This window comes from Protopterus annectens, chromosome 12.part0 (assembly GCF_019279795.1).
Source record: "Protopterus annectens isolate FY-2018-M chromosome 12.part0, PAN1.0, whole genome shotgun sequence".
NCBI lineage: Eukaryota > Metazoa > Chordata > Ceratodontiformes > Protopteridae > Protopterus > Protopterus annectens.
The window spans coordinates 263833164-263846367 of record NC_056746.1 but is presented as its reverse complement, the minus strand read 5'-3'; the positions used below and the strand labels follow the sequence as shown (position 1 = coordinate 263846367).

Here is a 13204-nt window from a genome sequence, read left to right as displayed (position 1 = left end):
GGGATCAGGTCTATTCAATATCTATGCATCCAATATTACTTTGAGGTGGAAGGCAAGATTTTCACCTACTTGCAGATAATACCAAACCTATGGGTGGAACAGTGCAATATGGCAGGGGAATCCTAATCTTATAAGAGACTTGGAAAGGTTGGCAAGATGGTCTGATAGGCAATAATGAGTGAAGATCAGTGGAAAGAAATACAATGTGCTATACTTGGTATGGAATAATATATGCAAAGATTAGCTGGGAGGGGTTAAGTTTCCTACTATCAACAGAAAAAAATAGCTTCTTAAGGGTATTTCTGAAGTCACAAATCTTTATGAGCAGCTTGAAAGGTTAGGTGCTAAGACAAACAAAATATGAGGTCATGACTGAGAGGATCTATTTATTTTGTTTCTTATATTAGGAGACTAAGAAGGCTCTGAGGTTCTGTGTAGTTAAAATAAGAAAGGAGAAGTGGGCATATGGGAATCAGTGGCATAGTTTTATGATGGAATATAGATAGCAGGAATGATTGGAAAAAGATCTGAATTTACAATGAAGGATCCAAAATTTAGAACGGACATGAGGAAATTCTTCTTTACTAAAAGAGCACTGAGTGACAGAATTAAGTTTCCTCAGTAGGTGAAAGGAACAATGAAGTCCCTCCATGCTTTAGCATGGATAACCTTAATTTTAGGTTAGATAATGCCTGTAGGTGCAGCCATCACTTTGAAGCCATTGTTCCCTTCTGGAGCGCTAAACTTCATGTTTTAAAGATGTAGGTAGTTTTGTGTGTTCCAAGTTAATATGGGGTTGCATTTAGGTTTTTTTTTGTTGTTGTTTGTTTTCAGGGTTTCATTAAACAAAAACATTTTGAAAATGTGACATAATTTCAAATGGAGATGAGGAGAAACAACTATACAAAAGATCAGCCTTCCAAACATTAGTAAATACATGTAACACAAAAGCTGGAAATACATATTCAAAAAACTGTAACTTACAATAGGTGAGAACAATAGCTTTTTATGATGATGTCTATGCTGTCCATATTATCCTGAAATGTGAATGGCCTTACAGATATAGATAAAAAGAAAAAAGTATTGAATTATATTAAGAATGGAGAGTGCGAATAACAATGCTGCAAGAGGCACATTTGGAAAGAAATGAACATGTAAATTTAACAAAGATATGATTTCAGAATGGATACTCAGCAGACTATCAGGGGCAGATGAACAGGGAAGTAATTATACTAATTGCAAGAAAGGCTCCAATAGTGCTAGATGAGGGGAAAAGACCAAAAATGGTAGATATGTGGTAGTAAGGGGCTATTGGCAAGGGAGGAGGATTACAATGGCATGTATTTATATTCCACCAAAAATTGCAAATATGGAGCTTAAGAACATTTTTGGAGAAACAGTCAGATTTCAGCAGGGAACATTCTTTATAGGTAGGGACTGGAATTTGATTTGTAACAGTGAGGATGTATCAAGGGCACCTAGAAGGAACAATACAACAAAAGGGGATATATTTCTGAAGAGATTTATGAAAACATTTGGTATGGAAGATGTCAATTCAGAAGCAGGAACTTGCATAGAGTTTACATATTACTCCCCAAGGTACAATAACCGGGCTAGACTAGATAGAAATTATATTTCACAGAAGCATGTGTATTTAATTGAATGCTTCAACACACATCCAATAACTATTTCTGATCATGCACCAATAAAAACTAAGATATAAATGCAGGGTGATGAAGTAAAAATAAGACACTGGCACTTTCCCACCTACCTGTTAAAAAGAGAGGAACTTAAACAATGGGTAGGGGAAATTATTCAAGAGTTATTAAGGAAGATAATAATATCTTTAGAAGTTATAGTTAGTGACCAGGATAACATGAAAATGGACTTTAAAAATAGGGTTGAAATAAAAGAGATATGTTTAAGAAGTAATACCAATTACTTAGAGGGGATGACAGAGATTAAAGTATGTCAGAATAAGTAGAATCTCATAGAACAAGAGAAGGAGTAAATGCAAAGTGCTAAAGAGAAAATAAGGGAGTATCTGGATATTATGCATGAGTTTAGAAAGATTGCTGTTAAGTAACTACTTTTTTACAACTCCAGAGCACAAAAACATTTAGCATGACTTAGGGAACAGAAAGTTGAAGGGGTTGTCACCAAATTTAGGGGACCTATAACAATAAAAATAACCAGAGATCTTATAAAGGTTTTAGAAATATTCTGGACATTTTATAAAATTTTGTATAAAGCAAATAAATGTGGAAATCAAGAAAGAGTGCAAATAGAAATATTTAAAGAAGATTCATTTATGCCAAGATTAGAGGTAGACGAGGCTCAACAACTAACAACTAAGATAAGAGGTGATGCGAAAAAAACAGTGATGTATAATCAATCTTCAGGAAAGTCTCCGGGAACAGATAGTATTCCTGTAGACATTTAGAAATTAGAAGTGAAGAAAGTGATAAAGATCTGGAAGATTTTGTTTAACAGTATTTTAAAAGGAAGGGAAGAACCAACATTTTGGAAGAAAGTTGTGGTGGCTGTTATACCTAAAGATGGCAAATACCCTTCAAACCCACCTTTATATAGACCATTTTCAGTTTTATGCCATGAATATAAAGGGCTTAGGTATATGCTAACTTAAAGAATGGCAACGGTATTGCCAAAATTGAGAGATATGGATCAGTGTGGTTTTGTGCAGGGGAAACAAATATCTGACAACATTAATAGAACAAAGATGACCCAGAGGAAAACATAATGTAAGAAAATACCTGTCGTTAGTGGGTCTTGATGCAGATGCAAGTATTTGAAAGGGTAAACTGAGATTTTATGAGTAGGGCATTGGAAGAATTTACATTTCCTGATGCAATAATAAGTTTAATTAGAAGGATATATGAATGATCAGAATCAAGAATTAAAGTGGGAGAGTTCCTATCAAATAAGCTGTGTTTAAACAGAGGAACCAAGCAGGGGTGTCCTCTTTTCCCTTTGTTATTTGCTTTATATTTAGAGACAGTGGCAAAAAAATAAGGGAACTCAGAAATACATATATAATTGAAATGGTAATCAAGAAAAGTGGGTTTTATTTGAAGATTATATTATTTTGTACCTGATAAATCCAGGAAAGGACATCTCACTGTTGTGGGACATTTTGAGACAGTTTCAGGTCTTTTCAGGATATAAAATGAATGAAGATAAAACAAAGGCTATAGCCGTAAATCATGCACCCACACACAAATTCGTTCAGCAATACCATATTTATGGAGACATGATAAGTATTTAGGAGTATGAATTAAAAAGGCTTCTGTTATGGCAGCTAAGGATATATGTGAAAAGAGTAAACAAAAGATAATACAAAAATGAGAAACTGGAAACCCTTATTTATGGATATGGATAGTAATACACAAGCAGTGAAAATATTTTTCGTGCTTTTAGTGTTGTATATGAGTCAAGCATACTGTTATTAACTCAAGTAGAAGTTATGGACAATAATTAATAAAGAATTGAAGAAATTTATCTGGGAGGGAAAGTTGGAAAGAGTTATGTGAGATATGTTGATCCTTCCAACAGAACAAGGTAGTTTAGTTGAAGAGATATTTTAGAATTACCGTTAAGGCTTATATACATGACATAAGCAGAAGGTTATAATTCAAAGTGAAAAAGGATGATGATGATGTAAGGGGGAAGTTCAAGAAATAGAGAAAGAGAGTGGGATTTTGGATTCAGATCCTTTAGGAGGCTAATAAACATCTAACAGACTATTATATTCATAAAGTAGCAGAAAATATTCTAAAAGCTAAGCCAGTGCAAGCATGGAGAAAGGAGATTTTGCCAATAGGGATGGCTGCAAGTAGGGGTGCAAAAAATAAGCAAGAGGCTGGACTGGAATTTACTGGAGAAAGCTGGTAAAGGAACCAAGATATTGGGAGCAAATAACTCAATCAGGAAAGGTAAAAGAGTGGGATAAGGCCAAGCAACCATTTGGATTGCAGGCTAGAGACTGCCTTCCCTACCAAGGCTTGATCTCAGAGTACAGGCAAAATGAAAGGGACAGAAGAATTTTAAGTGAAAGACCTGCTCTGTTAGAGTTTTTAGATGAATCTAGAACAGAAGCATCTGTTAAAGGGATAATTAGTAGTATATACAAAATATTGCATGATAAGACTCAATCAGAGGAAATTATAAAAGACTGGGAAGAGAGACAAGAAGTGCAATTTACAAGAAATCAATGGGAAGACATATGTATGGCTCCCAAGTATGCAAACAAGAAGGTTTAACATTTTTGCTTGGAAGTGTTTGCATAGGTATTTTTATACTCTAAGCAGACTACAGAGAATATTTCTAAATTCACCAAAAACACTAAAAACGAACTACTGAAAATCACCACTGAGCCAAGGTTAAATCCTCAGTGGCGATTTTCAATAGTTTGTACAGAGAATATTTCCTCTGGTAGACAGCAAATGTTGGAGATGTGATGAAGAAGAAAGAGATAACTGGGAACATATGTTTTGAGAGTATAATGAGATGGCAATTTTTTTAAATTCCCTACAGAGTACTCTGTCAGAACATTTGGGTAAGCAAATGGCTGTAAGTAAAGAAATTATTCTCTTCAGCTGAAATACAGGATCTGAATTATCTAGACACAGTAAGGCTTGTTAAGCTTTATTCTGCTGGCTGCCAAAAAAGCAATTAGAAGAAAATGGAGGTCAGTCTACACAACTGTATTTAAGGTATTAAATATTATAAAAAGACATAAAAGAGTTGGAAGAGGGATCTTTGGAAAAGGAAAAGAGCAAATTACATAAAAGTAAATGGAAATTCTGGGTACAATGCATGCATAATGTTCATGAGGAAGAGGAGTAAGGTCTAATGGAAAGCAGGAATTCAGTAATTTTTTGTAATGGACTGATAATAGTAACAAAGAAAGCATATGTCATGTACAGTGCATTTAAATGGAAAAATGTTACAATGGTTTGTTTTCTTTTATGTTAATATATGTTTACCTATGTCTTAAGTGATAATTTAATAAAACTGTTTAAAAAAAATGAAGTTCCTCCCCATCCATTCAACTGTCCAAATGACCCTCCATTAACAGTGCCCACTTGGCTCAGCAAGTCCCTTTTCCTATCCCAGATTCACTGTGCCCGAGCTCACCACCTTCATAAACAAACACTAAAGATCAGGCCCATCCCCACCCCAAGTCAAAAAAACAAAGCCCATGTGCTGCTCAGGTGATCTCACTTGCTGGCCCGTCTGAGAGGCAAGCAGTATGGAGTGAGTCAATTTGTCAGGCAAGTTCTTCCATGGAGCTCCTGACCCTAACTGGCAGAAATCTAGAACTCTACAATCACTGGTGGATTCCTGGGTGTATATTCTCATCTCCATGGGCATGTTCTCCAGAGCTACAGTGCAAGCAGTGATGTAGCATGTGTTCCATAATTGCGATCTACACTCCTTATTCACATGTGGGTACTTGGGTGAATATGCACATCTCCATGATCATATTCTCCAGAGCTACAGTGCAAGCATTGCTGCAGTGCATGTTCTATAGGTCTGATTTCCATGGGTGCAACACCCAGAGCTGCACAATCACTGGTGAGTTCCTGGCTGAATATGCTCACCTCTGTGTGCATGTTCTCCAAAACTATAGTGCAAGCACTGCTCTAGTATGTGTTCCATTGATCTGATCTTCATGGGTGCAACACTCAAAGCTCCCACTAGGCCTCATCCTAGTAGGACACCAGTGCTGCCTTCATCCCTTGTAGGATGGGTAAGCTGACATCAGCCATTCACTCCCACCATCTCAGCCCCCAACATCCAGTCCCTGAGCTACTAATTGAACTTTGGTCATTCTGGGTCACATAAATGGTTTTATCCCTCTGTGCACAGCAATCGGTCATCAATTAAGTCTTTTCAAAAGGAATTACATATTTTTTTTTACTGCAGAAGGAAAGGAAGGGATATGAAAAAGGGCCAATCACAGGTTAACAAAAGGCATCACACAAGAAACATGAGTTAGGAAGACATGAGGGCCATTTCTATTTTCTTCTGTAGGTAGAATTAACGTATATATGCTAAAGTTGCATGGAAGGAGTATAATAGTAAAGGCTGGTGCTTTAGATGGATTCAGAATATAGTTTGTACCTTTATAGAAAAAAAATGAGATGACAGATAATGTACCTTGATCATTTTTGTATCTATAATTCACAGTAAATGGACACTGCAATAAACATGACTTAACACGTCAGTGTAATTCCTTCTGGTGGCTAAAGCAGTCATCATTTGGTAGTGATGATTTCCAGGTATGAAAGCATAAACCTGATTATTTTTTTTTCTGGAGCCTAAGGCAAGCATTGTTTGGAAATTATCATTTCTAAATGAGAAATTATAAACCACCAACAAATACAATGGCTCTATTTTACTGTGTGTATGTCAATGCACTAAAATAATTTCATACATGGAGGAATATAATTATTAACATGATATATGTGTAATATATGGAGTGCCAAATCCTGCACTTCATTTTAAGAAAAGAAAATAGTCTGTCCGTGGCATAGTCCATTTTTCTCTTAAACAATTATGTTAAATATGAGATGCCTGTATGACTTTCTGCAGAGATAAGTTGTTATTAGGCGCTATCACCAGTGACTCTTTGCCTTCATTTTATAATCAATCAGCTGTAGTCAATCTCACAAACTAAAATGTTTTGGAATTACTGGAAAAGGATTCTTTCAAACTGTTAAATGTAATTAAGACACCTGAACTTGTATACTATACATTAATACTATATCTGTAGCAAAAATAATGCATAATGACCAGTGACGGATAAAGCGTACCTTGGACCTTGGGTAGTTTTCAAAACATGGGCCCCCACCACACAAACACACTTTTTTTTTTTGGGCGACGCATAAATGTAGATATACTTTTGCATTCATCTTCATGATGTAAGACCATTCAGACTGCTGCCATTATAATCTATGAATGTCCATACCCACCAGTTAAAACCATTTGACTTTTTACACCAAAAATCTGAGTGCTATAAAAAAGTTAATAAATTGCTTTGCTCAAATGTACAATTGCCCTTCAAAGTCAGACTAATGACATTTATTAATTTGATCATAACGACTAAGTCAACCATTCTCATCCACAGGCCACCTCCATACCCATCAGTTATAGCCCTATTCACTCTGTACACACCAGATGTCTGATTATAGTAAAAAAAAAAAAAAAAATATATATATATATATATATATATATATATATATATATATATATATATATATATAGGTGTGTGTATACATATATATGATTATGCTAGCTATGGTCAACATTTGTGTTTGTCCCAAACAGACTTCACAATATGTCAAAAACACAAAGGTCTATGCACTACTATGCATGCCATGAGAGGCAACATCAGTGTATGCAAAACTTAATGCAAAAAAACATAAATAACATTGTTAATTATATACACTAACTCTGAGATTGCACAAAATTGGGGATAGGGAATATTCACAACCTCCAAGAATTGTGCAATCTCACGCACCTGTCAACATGACCAAACATACTGTTGACTAAAGCATCTGCACACACACACATATATATATATATGTTTGGGAGCCCTTCATTTGTTCAAACTTTCAAATGTTCGAAACTCATATGGCCGACACCATATGAGAGAACATTTGAAAGGCCGACAAAAGATAGCAGAGATCCCGCTACAGTGTGGGACTGGAAGATTCCCATTTCCTGCACTGTAGTGTGATCTCAGAGAGAGAATATTTAAGTAGTAAGGGGTGTGGGGGGTGAAGGGCGGCCTGCCTACCCTGCATAATATATATAGATAGATAGATACAGATATACAGATATTTAAATCAAAGTTGTAGCTCACTAGCTAGTCAAACCACAAAGCCTGAAGTGAAACACTAAATGGTAGATTAAAAAAAAGCAACCTTTCATTTGTACTCAGGACTAGAAAAACATAAGCAAAAACTGCAATGTGTCTCTGTGTTGAGCAGATTGCTTTTGTCCTATTATCATTAGAAATGGTCATCATCCACCCCCTCCTGCACCACCTTAGTAATGGGTTCCCGCCATAACCATACTGCTGTCCCTTCCTTCAACCCGAACCCTACACCTTACCTTAACGCATCCACTCTAATGGGCTCAGGAAGTTTGCACTGTAACTTCCAGTGAGCAGAACCTAAGCCTTTTGACAGAGCCAAATTATGTCCTCACATTTCAAACGAATGTTTATATCTCTAGAACAACAGGGAAATGGAAAACTCTTCAGCACAAACTATTTTTACAGTGGTAGTATTCTTTAGGTTCTAGGTCTTAAACCAAATTTTATAACTCACACTAAACAGAGTAACTATTAAATTTGTAATATTTTGTAAACAACTTACAACATCTCAGCAACCACTCAAGTTACACATATACTGTCAGCAGCATTTTATTCAGCTAGCTGAGAGCTTCCATGTGAGGCTAAAGAGTTCTGTCTGTGTTACTTGGTTGTTGAGATATTTAGAAAAATGTGAATATTTTATCTATATAAATTAATATCATAAAAACAACAGTTAATATCTATTTACCTACAGTAGACAGAGGTCAAATATTATTGCAGTCGGGTTTATTATGTAAGCTTTAAGATGAAATATTTTAAAACCTTCTACATAGCATGGTTTTGCAATTATTGATGCAAATATGAACAAGCAATATTTGATGCCTAAAAGTGTCAGCAGGAGTTAACTGCAGATGTACCTAGTGGCATCACTCAGATGCAATGAATTAATAAAAACCTTCCTGTAACATTGCCACAACACAAAACACACTTGTACACTCACACACGCACACATACACACATACACACACGCACACACGCATACATACACACACACACACACACACACACACACACACACACACACACACACACACACACAAACACACATCTTAACAATACTACATCTATTCCCCTTTCCTAACCCTGACAATAACCATAAAATACTCAAACTCACACACAAACCTACAACATTTATCCCTCACCTATCCCTGACCCTAACCCTAACTCACAAACATGCAGAAACACTCTTTCCCCTTCCAACTCCACTCACCTGTCTTGAGAAACACAAAGTCAGCATTTGGACTACTCAGCTATCTGTACCATCAGAATTAAACATTACACCCTGCATTTGTCAACCAAATGGATGCTTGACAAAATGCAGTGGAACTATATACATACATATAGAAGCAATACTGTATTGCAAGTTTATTTCACACAAACACATAGCAGCCCAAGTAGTACACCTTATTTCACACAAAGTACACTAGTCCTGCAAAGTCAGACAGTTTGGAATGAACAAACAGCAATAGGATAAGCTACTTTCATCCTAAGACCTTTCCAACCCAGTAGCTATAGCTACTTTGTTGCATACATCTCATCTAGGAGTGATAAAAACAATACCTCACAATATCTTAACACAAGAATTAGATACACAGGCAAAACAGGCAAGACAAAGGCCATATTCAAGGACATATTTTAAATATTGCTATCTTTTACTTAAAAAATTGTTATAATAACAGTTTTTATATTAGCATGTATTTTGTGAAGGATATGACATCTAAAACTCAAATGTCTGACATTATTTAATGACTGTGGTCTTCAACAGTTTGTCAGAAAAACACAGATTTTTATGACAAACAAAAGTAAAAGTGAAACAAAAGCCAGGAATATTCTGTTGAATTAGAAACATTTAAGAGCTATATAAATTCAATTTTGCTTCACATAAACAGTAGCCACAAGTAGCTCAACCTATTTCATACATATTCACATTAACCCTGCAAAACCAGATGGTGTATTGAGCAAATGACAAGAAGGCAAGTTACATTCTTTCACAAAGGGCCTCCACACCAACCTACCAGTTATAGTCACTTTGTTGTGTACACCTGATCCAACTCTGATAAAAAATGCCTCCCAATCTCTTAGTACAAGAATCAGAAAAAAATAATTGTAAATACTGCTGTCATACACGTATAAAGTTGCTAGAGTTTATATATACCCTATGTCCAAAAATGGAAAAAAGGTGGGATTATACTGACTGCAAGCCTCAACAGTTTTCCAGAAAACACATATTTATGAGACACAGGAAAAAAATATGATGCAAAGTCAGGGACATTCTGTGAAATCAGGGACAGTTTCATATTTATTTCACACAAACAGCAGCCAGAGAGTATATATTCCAATTTATTTCACTCAAACATATGCTAGTCCTTAAAGATAGACTTTAAACCTAGTAAACATCAAGATGGTGAATTGCTTTCATTCATAGCCAGCCACCCATTTCAACAGTTAAGGACACTTTGCTGTCTATACCTTAGCCATCTGACTGTAATAAAAATAATGGCCACATAATGTATTTCAGAGAAGTAACCCGCACAGAAAAATATCCCTTTCTAAGTTGTTTTACTGAAATCACATTAGCCCTATAAACCTAGCCCAGAATAATCAATCAAACAACAGCAGTTATTTATGTTTTACCAACAGATAGCCCCTTACCCAGACCAGCAATTATAGCTACTTTGGTGCTGACTGAGCCATAATGTACTTCAAGCAAACAGAAATACGTGCTATGAACTAAAACATACTGATTTAAAGATAAAAACACTTGTAAAACTACTACTACTCAATTTGTGTGATCACTAGGAAACATACAATTGTACTTGCTCAAAGATTCCTTAATTTAGGAAGACAAAGAAAATGTAACAGTATGATAACAATACTTTAGAAAAAGCATCTAGATAGATTGGGAATTTTGGTTTTGATTTGTTCCCTTCTGGTTTAAACATTTGATTCCTTGGCTTTGCCTTTGGCCTCAATGATGAGCAGTTAGGAGTAAATCACAAAATAATTCCCACTCATGGCCTATTATATGACACCTAGATGCAAGAAACTACCATGTAAATTTCCCAGACTGCATCACCATTAGAGAATAACCACATACATATAGCCACATTATATTTATATAATGCACAAATACCTTTTTACAGTATGTTAGATGAAAACAGAAATTACGATAAAAATATAATGCATGGAATTTGGCTACAGTTTACCCTCCCAAAATCTGAACTGTCCAATGAAACAGCAGATTTTCATGTTTCCAGAAGGTATACTCAAATGCAGAGAAAATGGGCTTACAGTTGCACCATTTTTCCAAATCTGCTTCAAAGTTTATTTCTCCTTATTAAGGCCTTCACAGGGTGGTTATATACAGACTGAAGTAGAGTACAGTCTGCTTTTCAGTGTTTGGAGTCAGTTATTTAATCAGTTCTGTATCCAATGCAAACATTAGAAATAAAAACACTATTTAATTAGTATGCCTATGTTTTGCCGTTCGTTATAAAGGACACTGAAGTGGTTAGGCTCAGTTTAACACCAACACAATTAATGCTCTTACCTGGTTGCCTGCAAGGATTTAACAAAAAAAAAAAACTTGCCTCACACTACAACAGGCTGTCCTGCTCTCTCAGTCTCAGAACAAGAATTTGTGGCCATCTGCTATATCCACCGTACTTTAACCTTTTAAATATTCATAGGCTTTCTGCACATTGTCATCACAAATAATCATTTGAAGTCAAGCAGCACAAAGCTTTCACCACTTTATATAGGGCTGTTGCTGGCCGGTTATTATTTATTTTGTAAAGGAACTATTCCATTACTTAAAAATAAATAAGTAATGCAATGATAGCTATTGATACTAACTCCACAAAGGGCTATCTAAATGCAAAAAGCAATTTCAAAATCCAAGCCATTTTTTTCAGCAGTTGTTCTAGAATCCCACCACAGGACGTTTTTACCTACTGAAACAAGATGCTTCTCTATAAACTGCACAGAAGAGTACATATTTTGTTATAATCAGAAATTAAAGTAATCCAATTAATCAAAAGCTAAAATAATCCAATTAATCAAAAGCTAAAGTGATCCAAACTACAAAACAGCAGCAGTAGCAAAAGCTTTATGCATCCAATACAAATTATAATGTTAGGCCAGCTGCTCTTTGGGGCCTACTTCGAGGATGTCAAAGACAATGTTAAAGGTCTCAAGCTAACCAAGTTCACAGATGACTGCACATTGGGAGCAGACACTGAATCCCCCCAAGATGAGAACACCCTTAAGGAAGGTTTAACACAGGCAAACACTTGGTGCCAAAGCCATGGCTTGAAACTAAATACCTTTTTGGGAAGTCTGCCACCCTGGGTAACTCCATCATTAATAAAACAGTCTGAAAATTTGATTTGCCAGGGCCCTGGTAACTCATATAGATTGTAGTCTAACCTTCAATCAACATGTGTCCAGTTTAGTAAGAAACTCCTTCTATGTTGTTGAGCTTATAAGCAAGGGCATGACATCCTGTCCCAAGAGGTCATCATATCTCTATACTCAGCCCTCATAAACCTATCATAGAGTATCATAGACCTATCATAGACTATAATACCCCTTTAGTATGTATCTGACCAGACACATGCAGCAACTGGAACATTCACAAAGGTTCTCTACAAAAAGAATTCAGGGAGTAAACACAATGTCCTGCACTGATTGCCTCAAAGGCTTGTCTCTCTGCTCTGTATCATGCAGGCTACTGAGAGGTGATCTTTGACTGGCCATCCCATGGACCTTGTTTTGATGAACCTTCTGTGCATCCAGAAAATAAAAATAATCAGAACTACTAGATTAAAAGACGTACATTTTGCTTGCATCATAAAAAGGACCTATTTGATTGACAGATATGTTTCCCAGAGAATCCCTTTTCTCTGGAACAGGCTCCCTATCTATGTGAAGCAGAGTTCCTCCCAATCCCTCAGCGGACCTTGGGCCAATAGATGGGTAATATGAAATTCACCCCTGGTCTAGTGCCTATGTCTCTGATGGAAAGAGTGGACAGAGGTAGTCAGTAAGTTGCCCCATATAAATCAAATTTGTGGGTCACATATGGGTTGCATTGCTAGGCTTATAAGGGCCCTAGTGGTTGTTAGACTAGTATACACCTATGAACCTAAATATTTCTCTTGCTCTTTCTTTGTATGTATGTGTATATATATATATATATATATATATATATATATATATATATATATATATATATAAAAGAGAGAGAGAAATGCAAACGTGTGGCTACAGACTGGAGAAACAGAAAATTAAGGAGAA

General features: G+C 35.9%; 1 protein-coding gene across 1 annotated transcript in view; it reads left to right on the top strand.

The window, feature by feature from the left end:
* Nucleotides 1-13204, top strand: part of LOC122816494 (glucagon receptor-like) — a 2063211-nt gene that overhangs the window by 1186296 nt on the left and 863711 nt on the right. The window lies entirely within an intron of this gene.